Here is a 21,845-nt window from a genome sequence, read left to right as displayed (position 1 = left end):
AAAGTGCTTTTGGGAAGAGGTGGTAGGAGGGAATTACAGGGCAGCAGCAGTTGCAGATGAAGGGACTCTGATATTCCCAGCTTGGGAATGCAGATGGATGCACTGCTGTTTGGATAAAAGCAAATAAATATAGGAGAGTCCAAAGCTAGAGGGAATAGATAATTGCTGTTGTAGTGAGGGCCCTTCTGAGGGTGCATTCCCCCAGACAGAAATAGTTGGGGCATTGGGAAAAGCAGTTCTGTGTGTTCATTTCCTCCCACCCCAAGGGAAGGGGACACAAAGCCACATGGAGGTCACCAGGATTTCTGGTGGCCACATCCCCATGGCACAGCCACCAGCCCAAAGCTCTCTGGATCCAGACTCTGGCTGTAGGATCAGGTGTGATCCCATAAGGAACAGGCTGGAGACCTGCAGGGATGTTTGTGATGTCCCCACACTTGCACAAAGCACCTCCCTCCCCACCATTGCGTGGGTTTGGGTTCCTGGCTCCATCAGCACAGCCACACCACGGGCTCACAGCTCACCTGCCATGCCCACACTGTCCCTGGTTGGTCCCCACTTTTCCAGCACCAGCCAAATTGTCTCCAGTCCCTGCATCTCAGTTCCCCTTCCCAAAACGTTTTTTACCCACATCAGCTTTGAGCTGCAGCAGCAGCAGCAGGGGTCCTTGCAGGATTCTGCACAGCCACCCCCCAACTAATCCCATCTTCTGGGCTGCTGCTCTAAAGCACAGAATTAGAGACCTGAGCACAGAATTAGAGACCTGAGGCACTTGTAGATTTCGAGTTGAATACATTTAAACCAAATTAATTTAATTTTTTTTTTTCCTGTTGACATCTTTGCTGGCCAGCCTTGGGCAGGATGTGACCCAGCCATCTGCTCTGTCAGTGCCAGGAGCTGTGGAGCTCAGACATAATCCCTGGGTGATCTCCTCATTGTTTTCCATCCTGCTCAAGTGTTGACTCGAGCACTTGTTCAATTAGACAAGCCTCAGCACTGCAATCAGATGGGCTCACAGGGCTGATTTTCTGCCTCCACTGAGAAGAAAAAAAATCTGATTTAGTTCTATGTGAGTGTGATAGAACTGGGAGCTTCAAAGCAACGAGACCTGGAGATGATGTCTGCTCTGAAGCCTGCCAGAATGGCTGCTTAACCCGAGCAGACCACCAACAATTCCACTGTAAGAGAAGCTGTGACACAGAGCAGATTAAAGACATTGGATCTGCCAGGGAGGAGGAGAGCTGGGTGATTTTCCTGATACTTCTTTTTTAAGGGAGCTGGAGAACAGCTGAGGTATTTGCTTTCCCTTGGCTCTGGCTCTAAATGAGTGACCCCAGATGCGCCAGACTCGTTGGTATTCCCACATCCCACTTGCATTTTCTTCCTTATGATCCAGCATTTCCCAACACCTCCCAGAGCTGCTGTCCTGGGGCAGAGGGGTCTGAGGGCTACAAGAATTCAGTCCAGCCTTCAGCCTGTCCTCTCCTTCCTGTGAATTCTGCCATCCTTTGGTTAGCTCCGTGCATTTCAACAAAGCAGCAAATTTTATGGGACCCAGTCAGGAAGTTGGCATAAGCAAATGCGCTGTCAATATTTTCATGGCCAATTTATTCCTTCATTCATAAGGCTGACAGATTCCAAACACAGCTTTGGGTGGTGCTAAATGAAAGAGAATCACAGAATTATGGAATGGTTTGGGTCAGGAAGGACCTCTGGAGATGATCAAGTCCAGTGATCTTCTACCCCTACTCCAGGTTGCTCCAAACCTGCCCAACCTAGATTTGGACATTTCCAGGGATGAGAATTCCACAATCTCTGGGTAACTTGTGCCAGGGCTCATCACCCTCAAACCAAGGATTTCTTCCTCATACCCCATTTAAATTTATTCTCCTACAGCTTAAGTTCATTTCCCCGTATCCCATCCCTCCATGCTCTTGTCCAAAGTCCCTCTCCAGCTCTGTTTTAGCCTCTCTAGGTGCTGGAAGGTCTCCCCAAAGTCTCCTCTTCTCCAACTCCCACCATTTGAGAGTTCAAAGGTAATCAGCAATGAAGCTGAGTTTTCCCAAAGCTCCTTGCACAAGACAAGGACAGCACCTCCTGCAAGAGGAGTGCACACAAAACCCAGCAAATGCAGAGGCACAAGGAACACAAGAGAGCTCATAAATGCCAGTGGCACGTGTGTGAGCTGGCTGTGCCTTCAGAGGGCTGCAAAAAGGGAGCAGAGGCAGGAGCAGAGGGGAATTTGGGATGTGTGACTTGCAGTGAGTCACAGCCCTCACTCCTTGTGACAGGTACAGAGCGTGGTGAGGCCCTCGAGTATGAGAGCAGAAACATCTCATGTTGTACACACTCCCAGGAGTGTCTTACATCCACATCTGTTCTTAGAAATTACTCACTGGCCTCAGAAACCAGTTTCTGTGCAGAGAGGAAGTGTGGCTGCCAAGGAGCAAGAGTGGCACAGAGTTGTGTCCCACGTTTGGCTCCTGCAGCCCCACACGTCCTTTCCACTCCTCTGCCTTTCCCTGACCCCACAGGGCCATGATGTGCCAGCAGTGAAATCCTCCTGCCAGATAATCCTCCCAAAAAGCTGCATCAGGAGGATCTGGTGCCATCAGAGTGTGGAAAGCCATCCCTGAAACCCACTGACCTTGGGAAAACCATAATAATTCATAATTATTATTTCTAAACCCTTTGAATGCATTTGGATGAAAGCAATTTAACCTGCTGTTACACCACACCAATGGCAAGGAAGACATGCCAGATATAGGAAGGAACTTTCATTCTCTACCACGAAAATTCAGTTTTCTAATCCTGGCAGCACTGGGAAACCCAACACTGACCTGCTCCAGATATTTCTGACAATCAAAAGTTGATTCAGAAAGAGATTCCAGTTATGAAAAAGACCATTGGACTCAGGGTCAAGTGTCTTCCAGGATGGTTACAACCATGGAATATCCTGAGCTGGAAAGGACCCATCAGAATCACTGAGTCCAACTCCTAATCGTGTGCAGAACACCCCAAGGATCCCACCCTGTGCCTGAGAGCTGCCCAAAAACTTCTCCAACTCAGAGAGCCTTGGTGCTGTGGCCAGCTTGTCCTGGTTTTGCCTAAGAGAGAGTTAATTTTTGGGATAGACTTCATTTTCTTCCCAGTGGCTGGTACAGAGTTTGAGATTTAGGATGGGAATATTGGTTAGCTCCGTGCATTTAAACAAAGAGGTAAATTTTATGGGACCCAGTCAGGAAGTTGGCATAAGCAAATGTGCTGTCAATATTTTCATGGTCAATTTATTCCTTCATTCATGAGGCTGAGAGATTCCAAGCACAGCTTTGGATGGTGCTAAGTGCAGGAAAATCAGAGAATTTCACAGGTGATGGAGACTATGACAGATTAATAGGAACAAGGTGATCTTTAAGATCACCAGTTTGTGATTCTATGAAAAAAAAAATTCACCTATTTCTTTCATTAAAATGAGGAATACAAGGTTACAATCTGAGAGGGGTTTTTTGGAAGAACCCTGCTGAGAAAATGCTCTGGGAATTCAGATGACGACAGCAGTTTTGTTATTTTGGAATATTAATGGTATAAAATACAAAAATGGTTACAACACACAAAAATGCTCAAGATCAGGGGTTGGCAAAGGTGGCCTACAGCTCCAGAGTCCTTCATCCCCTATTAAAATAATGAAAATAACAGGAAGGCAGGTATTATTTGTTGGCTAGACAGCCCCAAATCCCACTGCCTGTTAATCCACCTGAAACCCAAGTGTATCAAGGCAAATTAAAGCTGCCTTTAATCCATGCAAATCTCAGCCCAGGATTCCTTTATTCTCTTACCTCCTGCCATGAGTTGAGCCCTGCCCTGCACCCCATTCATGCTGCCAGAGCAAAACAACACAAAGCTCCATATTTTAGTAATACAAAGAAGGAATTTTGGGATTTTTCACACATTTTGGGATCGGGAAGCTTTGTGCTTCACTGGCTGGGTGAGACCAAACCCTGTTCCACCTGTGCTTGGTTTAATCATATGTAACGACACACATAAATTAGGGCAATTTGTGCATAAATTAGGCAGCATCATTATGCTAATTGGGCTGCTGTGATTGTGCTGAGAGTGTTTGCAATCTGCCACAGTCCTGTGGGACGGCTCTGTGAGGGAGCTGCTGCCTCTGAAAAGGCTGGAGCTCCTCAGGGATCCTGCTGGGGCAGGCACAGCCCCACAGCAACCCAAAACAGGAGGAGAAGGGGTGAGGGCAGCTGGTGGGATCTGCTGCCTCTGGAATGCTGGTTTCTGTTCTCTGGGTCCTAAATATCACATCCTAAACTCCCCCTAAACTGATGTACAAAACAGGTGGGGTTATAGGTGGCTGCTGGAAAAACAACCCTCTGAGGTGAGTGTAAAGCAAATAAAGAGCAGGAGACCCAAATCTCTTGCACTTTGTATCAAATTTATGTGAAGAAAAACATAAAAACAGAGCCACTCCACTGTACCTCTTCCAATTCCACCTGAATTGCAACAGAGGTAGGAATGGTTGCTGGCATCAGGGAGGTATCATAAGAGTAACCTGGTGATCCCTATCCTAAAAGAAAAAATACAAAATCCTAAATCTTTCCAATGGAATGAGCAAGGATAAGGGAGGAACAAATAAAACTGCAAAGTGACTGCTTTTCCTTCTGGAATTGTAGAATATCCAGAGCTGGGGAGGAACCAAAAGGATCATTGAGTCCTCCTGGCCCTGCACAGGACACCCCAAAACTCACAGCAGAGCCTTGGTTAAATCATTAAATCACCATACACAGGCAGCTCTGCCTGGAGTAGGTAACTATGAAGGGATTTTTATTAACACCTTCAGGGGCTTTTGCCAAAACTTGGATTTCTTTGTCTATCCCACAGGTATCCTGCAGGGCTGTGGTTGTGTCCCTGTCCAGAGAATGGCTCTGCTGCTGCTGCTGCTCAGCTCCAGGGGCTGGTGCTTCACCACATCTCCCTCCTCCTTCTGAATACCAAGGGATGCTCCCAAACTCATCCAATTTTCCTTCTAAAACTGGTCACTAATTTACCAAATGGGACCATTATGCTGAAAAATCCTCCCTGTGGGAATTGAGTTCTCTCCCTGCAGAGGGAATTCAAGGTTGGTTTATTCTCCAGGATCCAGCCAGGAGTTTTTCCTCTGACAGACGTGCTGGCACTTTGCCTGGCTAAAAAACATACAGCAGAAGAGCAGCAAGCACTGAGCTACTGCTACTAGAAGTGTTAAAAATCAACTTGGAGCAAACCATCTGGTAACTCTCACTGCGCCACAGGTGAGAGCAAACACAATACGCTCTGTACAGCACCAAAAATCCATCACTGCTCAGAGAATAAGGCTGTGAAACACCAAACCAGCCCAGGGGAAACCTGGAAGAAGATGCCCAGAGAAGCTGAGGCTGCCCCATCTCTGGAAGTGTGCAAGGACAGGCTGGACAGGCCTTGGAGCAGCCTGGGATAGTGGAAGGAGTCCCTGCCCATGGCAGGGGTGGAACTGGGTGATCTTCAATAAAAGTGGAAGGATGAAACACTAAAAAGCCAGAAGCACACGGGAACTGGGAGATGCTCCATAACCAGCTGGAGCAAGGAGCAGAACTGAGCTGCTTCAGCTGCAGGGACAAAGGAATTAGTGAGATACAAAGGGAAAAAATCTGGACTCAGCTTCCTTCTGCTCTTCTGCTGCTCCCCTTGAGCATGAGCAGCTGGGTGGTGGCTTTCCCCCCTCATCTTTAAGCAGAACCTTCTCTAAGTAGTTTAGCAGTGAAAGCAAACTCTTCTCTCCCTCTCTGTGATGCAATATGCATCCTGGCATGGGCCAACACCAGCATCCTAACACCCAGTAATTCCCAAGCCTCTCTGAACATCCTCCATCTTAGCAAAACAAGAGCTTTAAAACCTCTTCTCTGCACTCTTTGGTGATAATTAGTTTTAGTCTGTCACCAGCAGATCAGTTTAGGATTGCAACTAAGCCAAAGGGATATGAAAAGGTTTTGTGCAAAGCCTCTCCACACCAAATCAAGCTCAAAAAAGGGAAAGACAAAACACGAGCTGGCTGCACCAGCAGCTCCAACAGTTTCTGCTGCTCAGAAGGGAACACAGCAAGATTTAATAAACAAGCTCAATAAAGTTATTCTTCCCTGTTTTATTTCCCCTTAAAGCATCAGCCCAATTTGGTTTAGTTTCCATCACAAACAGCTCCTTTAATCGTTCCTGACGGGAGCACAACGCGGGGCCCAGGGCTCCCCCAGCCCTGCCAGCTCCAGCCCATGGAGCTGCTCTGCCTCACCACAGCAATTCCTGTAATTCAAGTCTGGCAAACAATTCCTAGGCTGAAAATGGGACAGCATCCAGTTGTTATCTCCTTTCTTGTAGAAAAAGAACTAAAAAAAAATAAAACCCAAGCGTTATTTACTCTACCTGCCTGTTTGCCGTGCTGGCAGTGCCACCACACAGGTGTGACAGCAACAAATGCTGCAGCTCTCACAGTTTTGCTGTTGGTGTCTCTCCTTTCATCCCAGCAAACAGCCTGTCAGAGCTAAAGGAGCAGCTGAGAGCAAGGAAAGCATCCAGCTCTCTCCTGACAGCTGAACAAGCCAGCAGTTTCCAGGAGGAAAAGCTTTGCTGCTCTTCTAAACCATGGCAATTCCTTCCAGAGGTGATCTTAAAAGTCTTTTCCAACCTCAATGGTTCTGTATTTCTAATATTCTGTAATTCTAATCTAATTAATTTTGGTCCTGGTCCTTCCATGTTGCCTCACTGGTGTTTCTAACCTCATTCATCTGTACCAATCCACCCTAGGATTTCCATCTCAAAAAAGAAGTATTAATGATCAAAAACCGATCAGTTTTCTTGCAGACACATTAACTGTGGACCAATCCCACCCCGGTGCAGACAGCAGCCCCTGGCCAAGCTCAGGAACTGTGCACAAATGGAGGTGAAAGGCTTTTGTTCGAATGGCTTTGCTCACCAGGACACACCTGATAAGAGCCTGCAGCAAAGCCACACCCCGAGATAAACCCGGCGGGCTGAGTCTCCCAAAGGCAGCTCTGCATCCCGGGCAAGGGCTGGGAAACAAACACCCAAAGAAAACACTCTGTGTGTGTAACAGGCCCATTTCCCTTGGCAAAGCTCTCTGCTTTCCTTGCCCTGCCCTCTCTGTGTGCACAGAGCAGCCATTCCCTGGCATTTTCTGCTCCCGTGCATGGGATGCAGGGCTGGTGCCTGATCCCAGAGCAGGAGCACCCCACAATCTCCTGGTGCCTGTAAAATTTACACCTCGCCGGTTTTTAGATTGGAATGTGCAAAGAGACAGGGCAAAGCTGTTTGAAAAGAGGCATCATTTGCAAATGAAAGTGATGCAGCTGGGAGAAGAAATCCCGGGATGCAGAGGAGGATTTCTGCATCTTTAAGAGCGAGGCTCTGGGCAGCCAATGGACCCACAACTCCAAGTGGGAGGCTTTGATGAGCGAAGATCTGACAGACAAACACTGGCATACAAAATTATGGAATGTTTGGGTTGGAAGGGACCTTAAACATCACCCAGTTACCTCTTGCCATGGGCAGGGACACCTTTCATTATCCCAGTTTGCTGCAAGCCCTGCCCTGCCTTGGCACTTGGGCACTTCCAGGGATCCAGGGGCAGCCTCAGCTGTGCCAGGGCCTCAGCACCCTCAGAGTAAAATCCTTTCCCCAATATCCAGTCTAAACCTACTCTCTGCCAGTGCAAAGATCATTCCCCTGTGCTGTCACTCCAGGCCCTTGCCCCAAATCCCTCTCCAGCTCTCCTGGAGCCTCTTTAGGCACTGGAAGGTGCTGGAAGTTCTCCCCTGAGCCTTCACTTTAATGATCTGACCAATCCCAGCTCTCCCAGCCCATTCCCATAGGAACCCTGGGCCACATGGATGGAAGCAGACACACAAACAAGCTGTGACCCTACCTGAGCACACCTTGGGAGGGCACCTTGGGTCTTCCTGAGCTGCCACCAGAGCTGCCCAATGTATCCCACACAGGGCAATGTGCAGCCCAGTCACTGAGGTCTCATTTCTAAGCAAAACATTTGCAACCTTTCTATTCCTCTTCCTCTTTTGACTTCCTTAATGAATAAACAAAAGTCTGAAGGGGGGAAAAAACCCACTTGCAGCACCAGTTGTCCTCTGCACAGCCGGGATTTGCTGGGAGCAGCTGGGAAGGGGAATGGACACGAGGTTTTGAGCAGTGCACTGGGGGCAGAACCTCACAAAATGCTTCAAGGGCAACTCCTGCTGATGCATCAGGGCTGGTTTCATTTTTGGGAAGGTCTTAATCTGACCCTCTTCATGAACAGAGCAGGTGGGACACACACCAGGAGTTTGCAAGAGGCTGTGCTGTGTCCTGTGCATTTTGGGAGTGAATAAATGGAGTGGAACAGGGTGGCAGGGCAGCTGTGGCTGCCCCTGGATCCCTGGAGATGTTCAGGGCCAGGTGGGACAGGGCTTGGAGCACCCTGGGATGCTGGAAGGTGTCCTTGCCCATGGCAGGGTGTAGGAATGAGATGATCTTCAAGGTCCTTCCAACCCAAACCATTCCAGGATTTTATAATTTGTGCTTTCCTAAAACTTTGGGAAATAAATCCCATATCCCATCATGCTTTTTGCTTGCTAAATGTCAAATTTAAGAATTTCCTTGTCTGACCAAGGGACACATGGGTTGTCCCAAACCCACATCCCACCCTATTGCCACTCCCTGCTCTGCTCACCAGTGCAAATCACAGTGATGGAAACATCCTTGTTCCTGCTGGGAGAGGTTTCACTTGGGTTTTCCTGCCCATCATTCCACCAGATCCCAGCCCACACCTGCCAAGCCCCAGGCAGAGATTTATCCACTTGAAAGCAAGCAGGATCTGGTTTTAAGACAGATCCACATAATACAGGAGTCAAGTGGTGGTTTTGGCAGGGCTTTTTGTGTGTGAAGGAGCTGGGACAGGGAGAGGGATGAGGACAGAGAGTGACCATTCAGGAAGCAACCCAAGGATCAAGCTCCAGCAAGTTATAGCACTGGACAGCAACAGGATATTCTTCATTCCTCCCACAGATGGATTTCTGAGCTGTGGATTTAAATATAACATTGTGGTAGCCTGGATATTGTGCCTCTCTCCTTCAGGACACAAGATCAAAATTACAGCAGCTCAAAAAGCAACTTTCAGGCTCCTTTCTGCCTGTCATTGATACCTGGGGTCCTCAGAACCATTTTTGGTGGTTCCTTTCTGAGGGCCAGTGTCAGCATCTCCAGATCTGATCAGGACACCCTGTGACACACCCACACACCCTGTGCACCTCAGCCCCATCCTGCTCCAGCTGAACCTCAACCAAACCCTCAGATGGTGATAGTGCAGAGTAAGGCTTTTAACAAAGCTAAATATGAGCAAAAAAAAAAAAAAAAACCCCAAAAAAACCAAACTAGAGCAGCAGAGACCAAATGAAAATGGGTTTCACTTCTGCCACTGTCACTGCTCCACTTCAGTGTGTTCACGAAAGAGCTGCACCTCCAGACTCAAAATTCATTGTCAAAGTAAAGTTTGTGGATAAATCCACTCAATTTTATAGAATCACAGAATTATTTAGGTTGGAAAAGATCTCTAAGAATATCAAGTTCAACCATTTCCCCAGCACTACAAGGCCACCACTGACCATGTCCCCAAGTGCCACATCCACCTGACTTTTAAACCCCTCCAGAGATGGGGACTCCACCCTGTCCTGGGCAGCTGTGCCAGGGCTGGACAACCTTTTCCATGATGAAATTTTCCCAATATCCAGCTGAACCTGGACACAACTCCCCCTGACATGACAGGGATGTCCCTGTGGTAACTCCAGAGAGGGAAGGGATGGACACTCTGCAGGACCAGGCTCTTCTCTTTGCACCAAACAATCATGTTGGTTCTGTTGTACCTTTTAGGCTGGAAGAAATTCAGAGTTTTGACAATCTCCCTGCCCCACAAACACCACTGAAGTCTGTGGGGACTCTGCAGACATCAGGATGAGGAGAATTGGGGCACAAACCCTCACGTGCATCAGGTCTGGAGCATAAAGGGTGTTGTTACAACACAAAGGGGCTACAGGGCAAATTTCTGCAGGTGCAGCCCTAGAGGAGTCACAGCCTGGTCTACTCCACCCAAATTCCCAAAACCAGCAAAAGATCCAGGAGTTGATTTATTTCCTGCCAGAGGTTTTGATATTTTTTGGGGGTGATTCAGTGGACAGCAGCACTAAACCTGCAGGACTCATCCCACCAGCACTGGGATCCTTCCAACTCTGCACTGGGAATCCTCCCATGGGAATTCTGTAACCTTTGGACATCCTGCAGATGGAAAGTGGAGCCAAAAGTCATGGATGAGACCCCTCCATGGATGGAAAAGCTGAGCCAGAGCTGTGGTGGCAGGTGCTGTGTGCAGCTGTGGAGCTTCCCTTCAATCCATCACGGTGATCTCCTGCAGCCTCCAGGCCACCACAGCTCTTGGTTCCCTTTGGGGGTTTCAGTTTTGTTTCACCACTAAAGACCCTACTCCAACTAGAAATTTGTTGCTTTTCTGGAAGTCTGCCCATAGCTCTGTATTCTTTGTTTAAAATACAAAATGTTGCTTTAAAAAGGAACAATTTTTGGTTTTGTTTTTGTTTAATTAAATTTAAACCCACACACTTTTGGTTCAAATTCACTCAGGTCCTTCCCTCAAGTGTCCAGCCAGGACTCTGCCTTCCCACACAAATATTCTGTCCCACTTTAGCAACCAGAACTTGTTTGAGATGATTAATTACCTAAACTTGAAAAAAATAATTACAATGAAGGTGCCAAGTACTCAAACCCCCAACAACCCAGAACCACAGAATGGTTTGGGTTGGAAGGAACCTTAAAGACCATCCCAAGAACCTTAAAGACAGAGTACAGGATGGCATCAGAAGAACCAGGAGCAGCAGCTGGAATATGCCAGGCTACAAGGAGACAACAAATCCAACTCTTGAGGTGCATCCTGGATGCTTCCCAAACCTGAAGAAAAATAAAGAAATCCATCTGCCACCTCTTAGGGAAGGTAAATGCTCCAGGTAAGGCAGAATCCTGGGAAAAAGGAGGTTAATTTTCTTTTTCTGTTCCCACTATTGCCCTGCAGCAAGAACAAACCCAAATGGTTTTGCCCTAATTTATGCCTGTTTTCTTTGCTATCCTAAACCTCCTCTATTCAAAGGAAGGTTTTGCTGCAGAAACTTTTACAGGTGGTAAAATCATACCGATCTGTGAGCAGGCAGGGTTGCACTCTGCATCCATGTAAATGAAGAGCAAAGCTTCCAGCATTTCCAGGGGACAGGTTTTGCCACAGCTCCAGCTGGGGCTAAGTGCACCTGTGTTCCCACAATACCACAACAAACCAAACTGGAGATGATCCCTTCTCTATCTCTGACACCTGAAGCTCTTTTTTGCCTTCTAATAAACAAGATAATGATTTTCTGAGTGAGTTTGCCCCTGATCTGAGCAGCTGCTCCTCCTGTGCTGTTGATATTCAGCATAAACTGGATTTTCTCTCTCTGGATGCTGTTTATTCTGGTTGAATTTAGTTACAAAAGTGCCATAAACTGAGAACAAGTAAACAGAGTTGAAGTGCCAAGACATTCTGGGTATCAAATAGTCAGCCTCAAAGAGGAGGAATTTCTGGGATGAATAAAGGGAAAAACTTTGCTCTGAGGGACATCCACACTTCCACACAGTGGGGAGGAAAGGACCTTCCTGAGCTGTGCAGAAATGTCCTGGATTATCCCAAATGACACACTGCAGCCATAAAAGCATTCCAGGGTGATGGACACACACATCCAAAGCTGTTTTCCATTTAAACAGGAGATTGAGGGTGGCCTGGAAACCCTACATGCTCCTAAGGAGTTAAAAGGCAATTCTGGAGCCTGGCACAATTAACATTCTGGCAGAGTCTATTTAAATTGCAGGGAAAGTTGAGCTTGTCCAACTGGATAGTCAGACTGCAGGTTCCCCCAAACAGGGCTTTGATTCTCCAGCACAACACCCAAAATCCTCTCTGGCTTACATAAAACACATGTGGGATCACGCTCCCTGTTGCACAACACAGCTCCGGGGAGAATTCCAGGTACAGAAGTATAAACTGGAGGTCATTGCTCTGCCAGGGCTGAGGATTTCTCTGGCAGCAGAGGGGAGGACAGGCTGCTCCTGGTGGCAGAGCTGCCTGCAGAGCTGCTGACAGCAGCAGCACCTCCCAGGGCAAGGGCAGCGGGGTTTCACTCAAGCACAGCAGTCAATGACAACAAACATGAGCAAATATCTGAAAAAAACCCTAAAAGGAAGTAGTTTTTGTGATCCAAACAACCCAACCCAATAAAATTCTTATTATTTCTGCATCCATGCTGCTCTAGCACTCCCAATAATCACCACGGCTTTGACAATCTTCTCTGTTCTCAGGTCCACTGCTCTGTCAGCCTGGTTTTAAAATATGCTGCCAGGGTGAAATAAAACCTGACTGCGCTTTTCTCAGCCTGCAAAGGGCAGCTCAGCACAGGGAGGGGAGATCTCCCTGCAGCAAAAGGTGTTAGAGAATCATGGAATGCTTTGGGATGGAAAGATCATCTCCTCACAATTTCCTGCCATGGTCAGGGACACCTTCCACCATCCCAGAGTGCTCCAAGCTTCATCCAACCTGGCCTTGGACACTCCCAGGGATCCAGGAGCAGCTTCTCAGGGCCTCACAATAGAGAATTTCCATCAAAAATCAAATCTAAATCTCTCTTCTTCTATTTTAAAACCATCTCCCCCCTTTGTCCTGTATAAAAAAATCACTCCCTCTTTAAATCCCTTTAAGTACTAAAATGCCCCATCCCGTGTGCACAGACCATACATGGAGCTCTCAGTGATTCTGGAGGGGATGCCACACCACCCTGCCCCTGCTGCAGCTCAAAGCTGCTTTATTAGACTGAGTCTAGAAAGAATGAATGGGATCTAAGATTAAAAAAAAAAAATTACTGAGCTCTGCTAGAGATCAGAGATCCCAGATTAGAACCACAGAATGTCCTGAGCTGGAAGGGACCCAGGAGGATCATTGAGCACAACTCCTGCAAGAGGCAAAAATGAGCGTGCAAAAAGCAAAAGTGACTGCATGGGCAGCTCTGCAGAGCCCCAAAGGCAGCAGGGCAGGAGCACCCCTGAGCTGACACTGACACTTGTTGGAGCTTTGTCCCACACACTCACTCTGAAAGCGTTGCTGATTGACAGGGTCAGCTCAATGGGCTCCCGGCAAGGCCAGGGGAGGAAAGGGCTGAGCACAGGGCTCAGCTTCCCCCCTGACAGCAGAAAGCAGCACACACCAGCCCTGCTGCACAAAAGCTTTTGTTTTACATCTCTAAACCAAGCCCCCCTTGCTGCTCTGGGACTGACAACTGCCCCTGCAAGCAGCAGGGCTCAAACCCAAACTGTGCAAAAAACCCAGATTTCGTCGGGTTTGTGTCCTGAAAAAATATTTCATTCTTCTTTTTTTTTTTTTTTTAAGAAATGAAGGTAAGAAAAACAAATCCCAGAAGGAAAAGCCTCCCCTGAATGCTGCTGGAGGTCAAAACCCAGTCAGTGACATTTAGTGATGCTGGGGCACGTCCTCACACCCCAGCGAGTTCCCCAACCTCTGTGCTGCTTTCACAGCATCACAGAAACAATTTGGGTCAGAAGGGACCTCAAATATCCTCCAATTCCAACCCCCAAAACTCTGTTTGGGAGAGGAACAGCCTCCCTGAGCCAGGCTGTGCAGTTTCCAGTAGCAACTGTGCCTAATCCAGCCCCGAGACAAAACTGTCAGGGCTCATTCATACCCACGGCACGTGCTGGGCAGACTCTGGGCATGGCCACAACTACTGCATGGGGGATTTCTTCCCCCAGTTTAAGCTCATTTTAAGAACATTTTTTAAAATAAAATAAGCATATTTAAGTAAGATTTTTTTATAAATATAAAATTTTAATACGTGAGGTTGTGTAAGCTTTTCCCTCTGCATGTTCATAGCATAAAATACATTTATTCAGTGTTTTATTTTCACAGGATTGGAGAAATCAACAAAAAAGAAGCTGGTTTGGTGGTGAAATTCTTGATTAAAAAAACAAGAATTGTAAAAAAGAAGATAAAAATCATATTGAAGAGGATTAAAGCAGCAGTTGCTCTGCCCTGTATTCAGGTCACAGCACCAAAAAGATGCCTAAATGACAAAATAATGCTGGGATCACGTCACCTCTTAGGTTCTGACAGCAGGGAATGTAAAGACTGAAGCAAAATAAAAAAATAAATCATTTTCTAGGGAAGTTTCAGAAGAGGCAAGTCACCAGATACATGGGTTAATGAACCAGGAAGAAATGTCACTGAATTGCTAATGCAATTAGCAATTATTTTTGGTAAATTCTTCAAAAAATTTATTTTTCTATTTTGAATTTGAGGTATGTGGTAGGTGCACAAACACAAATATTTGTCTCTTTTTCTCTTTGGGCATATTCAGCTACCAGCACCAGGTGAGGAAGGGGATTTGGAGCAGCTTTTCAGCATCTCCAAGGACACTGGGGAGAAGGGAGAGCCCGGCTCTCACAGGAGGTGATGGGCAGAAGATGAATGCAGATGTTCAAGGTGCAGGGAGAAGCTTTTCCACCATGAGGTCAGACAAGCTGGGTGCCCAGAGCTTGGGCAATTCCATCCCTGGAGGTTTTCAAGATGGATAAAGCCCTGAGCAAATTAACAGAATAAAAAGTTGGAAAAGCCCCCCAAGATCACTGAATCCATCCATTCCCCCAGCACTGCCAAGGCCACCACTAAATCATGTCCCCAAGTGCCACATCCACGTGGCTTTTAAATCCCTCCGGGGATGGGGACTCCAACACTGCCCTGGGCAGCTGTGCCAGGGCTGGAGAGCCTTTTCCAGGCAAAAATATCCAATTTAAGGATAGGACATTCAGCCTGAGGCCGTTCCCTCTCCTCCTGTCCCTGTTCCCTGACAGCAGAGCCCAATCTCCCCTGGCTGTCTCCTCCTGTCAGGAGCTGTGCAGAGCCACAAAATCCCTGCAAACACGCAGAAACCTGGATAATAGAATTATTTCATTCTGTATAAAAACCTGTGTAAAAAGGAACAGATTTTGTTTCTTTTTACACAGGTGTTCCAACACCTTATTGGAGAGATAGCCTAATGCCATGCTGTTAAAAACCTTCTAGAAAACAACCTCAAGTCCTCCTTTTCCATGTCACCCCTTCCTGAGTTTCCCCTCCACATTCCAACAGTGCCTGCCCTTCGCCTCCCCAGCCAGCCTGGAGAGATGTTATTCTTCTCACCAAATAAAAAAACCCCAAAAAAACCCCCCCTCGATTATTTATGCTGCTCTTTGAACAACACAAGCTATTGTCAGGAAGTGTTTTACAGCTCTGAATGTCACATTGAGAGTCTGGTCATGCCAGGAGAAAAGCCTGCCACTGCCATGTCCAGGCATAAATCCCTTTATTCAAAGCACCCAGAGCTCAGAGCTGGGTAAAACCTAAAAGGAAGCCAGTGGGTGTGACAGCTGCATTTTGTACAATGACATAAAAAGGAACAGGCAAAGCTGCTTGGGTGTGTTTTTTTTTTTGAGGTAAAAGGTAGAAAATCTGCAAGGAGCATTGTGCACTGGGTTATTCCTCAGGTGAGGCTGAGCTTGGGCTGGATGCTGCAGTGCAGGAATTGCACAGAGAAGCAGGGGCTGAGCAGAGCTTCCCAGCAGCACCCAGGCAGCTTTTGCTGTCGAGAAAACCAGGCTGGCTGGACGAGAAACCCATTTCCTGCCTGACTGTGACTGTGTGAAGGGAAACAGGGAGGCAAACAAAGCCCTGCCACCTTCGGTGGGGAGCGCCCCAAAACCATCGAGCCATTACAAGCCTAAAAGACAAAAAAAAAGTGTTCAAAAAACCCAGTCAGGCCCTTTTCCACGGTTTGCTACATTACAAGGCAAAACTGGACAGGTTGCAATCTTCCTGTGCCACACCCCAAATGCCAGGTAGGTTTCAGGTTACTCCACCGGCAGGAATTCACTCGGAAGCGTGGCATTTCTACCGAGCTCTTAGAGCCAAACCTTTATTCTGCAGCTCTTCCCAAAGTCCTGCAAAAAAGCATCATTTCCTTCCCCCTCCTACACCCCCGTGCACCAATGAGGAATTAGAACCCGTGTGAAATAATAAATATTTGGGAATGAGGGGGGCAATAGGAAAGGCAGCGTGGATCCATCCTTCCAGCCTCCCACTCAGGAAATGGCTTTTCAACATTGCCTATCAAAGCTCCTCCCAGTTTTGGCATCTCCACCTCTTCTCCCTGCAGAATTCATTTTAAACACTGAAGATTTTGGGATTTTTAAACCAATTTGTGGATATTTGCAGCGTAGCCAGCATTGGCACTCATGGTTTTTCTGTTGCGCATCTCATGGGTATATTTACTATCAGTAAACATCCCAGCAGTAATCCTGGATTTCCTTCTTTGTCTTTCTGGTAACTCCCCCATGGCTGCACCTTCAAAGCCAAGAAATCCAGTTTGCCACCCTTCACAAGGAACCTCCAGGCATTATGATTTATCTCCTCCACAATCTCAATTCACCATGAAAATATTTGGTGAAACCCATCAGCAGCTTCCCTGATACAAGTGCAGAGACTCTACCACTACTTCTGCCCACACAATTTTCTCTAACATCCAAAAAAAGAGATGAACTGTGTGGTTTTTAAAATACAACTCCATGGTGCTCAGCACTCCTGTTCCCTTTATCTTTGAGGTCCCCGTGAATTTTCCCAGCAATGGCACTGTGCTGCTGCAAAGATCTCTTGATTTATGCAAAAAAACTTGATCCCTTTTCTGCCCTTTTTATGAGCAAAGGGTTTCTCTTTTTTCTCTGGATGTAGCCTGGTGATTAAGTGCACACTGCCACAAGCCCCATGCACTGCAGTCCTTTGCTGAATGTCACAGAGCTTTTAGATTTCTGAGGATGAGAAGGATGCTGGGAGTAGAGACACCAACAACAAAGAGAGCTACGTGCAAGCATCACCTTCAGACCTTCCTTTTTATGAGGTACTGCCTTTTATCCTGGATTTTTATCAGCAGGAGCAGGGAGAGGGGCTTTGCTGAGGTCACTGGTGAGGCACAGTGCTGGATCCATCAGGAACTGCTGCCTCCTGAGCCATGGGATGGAGAGAGGCTCTCAGCACCACAAGGGAGGGATCAGCAGCAGGCAGGGAGTGTGCTCAGGGAAGGGCAGGGAGGCACAAAGCACCTGCAGCTCTCACTGAGCACCTCCTGCAGCTGCAGAACTCCTGGGATGCACCTGGGTTACTCCTCATTTACCAGCAGTGTGAGCAAAGGGAGCCTGGGCTGAGCCTGGGCTGAGCTCAGTAATTCCAGCCAGATCCCAAAGCCAGGAACTGCAGGGCTGTGCCAAGGCATTGATCAATGGCATTTTCTGGGTTCCCCAGCAGAGGAAGGGCACAGATCTGTAAATGCAGAGCTACCTTCAAGTATCACCTTCAGACCTTCCTTTTTATGAGGTACTGCCTTTTATCCTGTATTTTAAGCAGCAGGAGCAGGGAGAGGGGCTTTGCTGAGGTCACTGGTGAGGCACAGTGCCATGATCTGCTGTGCTGGATCCATCAGGAACTGCTGCCTCCTGAGCCATGGGATGGAGAGAAGCTCTTAACACCAGAAGGGAGGGATCTGCAGCAGGCAGGGAGTGTGCTCAGGGAAGGGCAGGGAGGCACAAAGCACCTGCAGCTCTCACTGAGCACCTTCTGCAGCTGCAGAACTCCTGGGATGCACCTGGGTTACTCCTCATTTCCCAGCAGTGTGAGCAAAGGGAGCCTGGGCTGAGCTCAGTAATTCCAGCCAGATCCCAAAGCCAGGAACTGCAGGGCTGTGCCAAGGCATTGATCAGTGGCATTTTCTGGGCCCCCCAGCAGAGGAAAGGCACAGATCTGTAAAAGCAGGTCCAGGGGAGGCCATGGAGATGCTCCAGAGCTGGAGCCAGGCTGGGAGAGCTGGGGGTGCTCACCTGGAGAAGGAAATGATCCTGGGAGAGCTCAGAGCCCCTTGCAGGGCCTGAAGGGGCTCCAGGAGAGCTGGAGAGGGACTGGGGACAAGGGATGGAGGGACAGGACACAGGGAATGGCTCCCACTGTCATGGATGGGATATTGGGCAGGAATTGTTCCCTGTGAGGGTGGGCAGGCCCTGGCACAGGGTGCCCAGAGCAGCTGTGGCTGCCCTGGATCCCTGGAATGCCCAAGGCCAGGCTGGATGGGGTTGGAGTAACCTGGGATAATGAAAGGTGTCCCTGACCTTGACAAGGGGGTGGAACTGGATGATCTTTAAGGTTCTTTTCCATCCAAGCCATTCTGTGATTGTGTAGCTGGAGCCACCCCATGCCCATGGCCAGGACAAATGGAAAGAGGAGCAGCCCTGAGAGCACCCTGACCCTGGGTGCTGACAATCCCTTAACTCAGGGCCCTTTGAGGGGTTCCTGCTCACAATTCTCCTCTCCTGCATGTCCAGAGCAGGCCAGAGGCAGCAACAGCACCCAGGGAAGAGCTCCAGTTTCCTTCTGGGCACTCAGACTGCAGAAATGGAAAGGATTCAAAGCAGATGACAGAGCTGGTAAAAGATGATCCTTTGGTCTTAGAGTTTGGTGTTTTTAAGCCATGTGGGATTCATCCCACCTCAAACAACTCTGGTGCCACAGAAATCACAAGAAGCCTGTGCCTCTTTGAGGGACAGTGCACTACTTCTCCTAATGAAAATATTATTATTGAGCTGATAAAATACTGATCAAGAGATAACCTCATTTTCTCCCACTCAATCCTTCCCCACTGCCACTGGGGTTCATGCTGGCATATGTTATTTTCATGCAGGCAGAAGGTAATGATAGGAAAGCAATTACTGGGCAATGTTTTTAAAAATACAGTAAAATATTTAGGATATTTATGAGCAATCTAATTTATTTTCACGCCTGGTTGCTCCATGCCCTGGGTCTACAACTCCACCACATTGTGGATGAGATTTTTCACAACAGACTGGAATCCAGACAGCAGAGCCTCCCAAAACCAGCACTGCTGAACAGTGTAATTGATAACTGTGTCCTTTGGAACAGAATTCTACAAGAGAGAATCCCAGAATTTTTGGGGTAGGAAGGACCTCAAAGCCCATCCTGTCCCACCCCTGCCATGGGCAGGGACACCTTCCACCATCCCAGGTGGCTCCAAGCCCCATCCAGCCTGGCCTTGGACACTTCCAGGGATCCAGGGACAGCCACAGCTTCTCTGAGCATCTCCTCTTTCTGCTTTTTTAAGGGATTGATGGATTTGAAACCGACATGAAAGCTAATTTTTTTCCCCCAAATATTTTATCACTAATCCCTGGATCTGGACCACAAGTTTCTCCCTGCTGTAAAAATGCAAAATTTTCAGCTTCAGCCAAGCAGAACAGAGAAACTATTACACACATGGGAGATTTCAGCATGAACACTTTAAAGCTGTGTTAAGTGACAAGGAGGAGGCTGCTGACTCAAGGTGTGTGAATATGGTGACCACAAACATCAGACCATGAGGTGCCTGTCATGGGGAGAAATTTTTGAAAGAGAAACTGAAGTTCAGCTCCTGTAGGTGTTTAAATTTCAGGTAGGTGGGTTTCTACAGTAAAAATAAAAATATTCAAAATATTCTATGTGTAAAATTGACTTGGGTGAATGCCACACTACTCTGGCCCCACACAGAGATAAAAACTTCATTTTTATGCTCAGAACCAGAACTATTAAGGTTGGGAAAGCCCTCTGAGGTCATTGGGTCCCCTGTTCCCCCAGCAGTGCCACATCCACAGGGCTTTTAGATCCCCAGGGCTGGACCACCCTTTCCACGAAGGAATTTTCCCAATATCCAACCTATCCCTTCCTTGAGCCTGTCACGTGTCCCTTTGAGAAACCATTTCATCCCAGCTCTCCCCACAAGCCTCATAAAAGGATTTCACTGCAACAAATACCACTGCAAAGAACAAGAATGACTTAAAAATCCAAATAAAGCTCTTTTTTTCCTTTTTTTTTTTTTTACCATGTAATTGCAAATAACAAACATATCTGTGGTTCACAGAGGAGGCAATAAATTAAAGCTACACTCACAAATCAGACCAGAAAAAGATACTTAAGTCATTCAATCCACCACCCTGGGATGGCTGCGGCCCCATGGGATTCTGCTCAGTTTTGTGAAAGACTTGGAGTCCTGAATAGAGGAAGTACAACACCAAGAACTCTCTCTGAAGTGTTTTCTTTTTTATTTTTATAAAATGAAGCCATCCCTCTGCTGCTTCCTGAGCGCAGCCTTGTTGGTCTGGCTGGGGAAAAGCAAATGGTCTTTAGCAAATAAGCTTTTTATGTGTGAGAGGAGCACATCATAAATAAAAAGGAAGTTTCACCCCTGGCAGAATGGCTGTGTGTGCTTTTTCTGTAACCACCCCAGGATAGCTGTGACATTTTGACAGGTATTTAATAACTTTTGTGAATCACAGAGTGGTTTGGGTTGGAAGGGACCTTAAAGATCACCAGGTCCCCCCCTGCCATGGGCAGGGACACTTCCACTATCCCAGGGTGCTCCAAGCCCTGTCCAACCTGGCCTGGAACACTTTTAAACTTTAAATTCATGCAAAAAGATGCATTTTGAGCCATTAGGAAACTGAAGACTACAAAATTTTAACTTCCTCACTGATTTTTCTGCTTTCACCAGCACACTGAAAACTAAAAAAAATTTTTAAAAGCCATTTTTTTTTTCATTTTTCATTGAGCTGTACCCCTCAACCACTGCATTAGGTGCCTATTTCCATAGCCTTGGTGAACAGAACTATTTTAGGAATGGTCACTAAACAAACCAAGTTGAGGGTTTGGGTGTTGCAGTGGTTTGGGGTTTTAATTTCTGGGGCTTTTTTTTTATTTTGAGGACAAGAGGAAATGACCTCAAGTTGCACCAGGGAAGGTTTTAATTGGATATGAGGGAAAATTTCTCCATGGAAAGGGTTGTCCAGCCCTACCCAGGGTAGAGCAGCCCAGGGCAGTGATGGATTCACACTTTTGGAGGGATTTAAAGCCAAGTGGATGTGGCACTTGGGGACAGGGGTTAGTGGTGGCCTTGGCAGTGCTGGCTTCAATGATCTTAGAGGCATTTTCCAACCCAAACAATTCTGTAATTCTATGAAGGAAAAAAGCCCTGTAACCACAAAGCCATGAACTCTGCACTCGTTTCCATTCCATTTCCAGAACACATGTCCAAAGAGACACATTTTGGGAGAATTAAAGACATTTTGCCAGAGATGGGTTTGAATAAATACAAAGTGAGCAGTTCCTGTCCCTCAGCTGGGTGTAGGTCTGTCCAGACAGGTCTGGTTTCACACCAAGTCCATCCATTAGGATTCTCAGGACTTTCCAGCATGGAATAAACAGGAGAAAACCCCAAAACTTCACTGAGTGAGCTTTTGCAGTGATGTAACTGCAGCCATCTCCCCACACCACAGATGTGACAGCACCACAATCGAATGAATAATTCCTGCAACTCCCTCCCAACCCAAGGACAGCACCGAGAGCCCAAATTAGGAACATGAAATCCATGAACATGACCAATTAACCTCTGCCCCACCCTCGGCACGGCACAGAAAAGCCGAGCTAACAATCCCCAAGATAACATTGTGTGTCAGAAATATCACACACAGGAATCCAGCCTTGTTTCCTGACCTGGGAGAGCCGCTGGAAATGCAGAGCATTGGGAAATCCTGCAGGGTTT

General features: G+C 47.3%; 1 protein-coding gene across 3 annotated transcripts in view; it reads right to left on the bottom strand.

Annotated features, from left to right (window-relative positions):
* The window catches only part of PTPRA (protein tyrosine phosphatase receptor type A), a 132,081-nt gene that overhangs the window by 69,756 nt on the left and 40,480 nt on the right, over positions 1-21,845 (bottom strand). The window lies entirely within an intron of this gene.

Source organism: Zonotrichia albicollis, chromosome 5 (genome assembly GCF_047830755.1).
Source record: "Zonotrichia albicollis isolate bZonAlb1 chromosome 5, bZonAlb1.hap1, whole genome shotgun sequence".
In the NCBI taxonomy this organism is placed as follows: Eukaryota; Metazoa; Chordata; class Aves; order Passeriformes; family Passerellidae; genus Zonotrichia; species Zonotrichia albicollis.
Note: the sequence above shows the minus strand (reverse complement) of the source record. Positions and strands in the feature narration are given on the sequence as shown.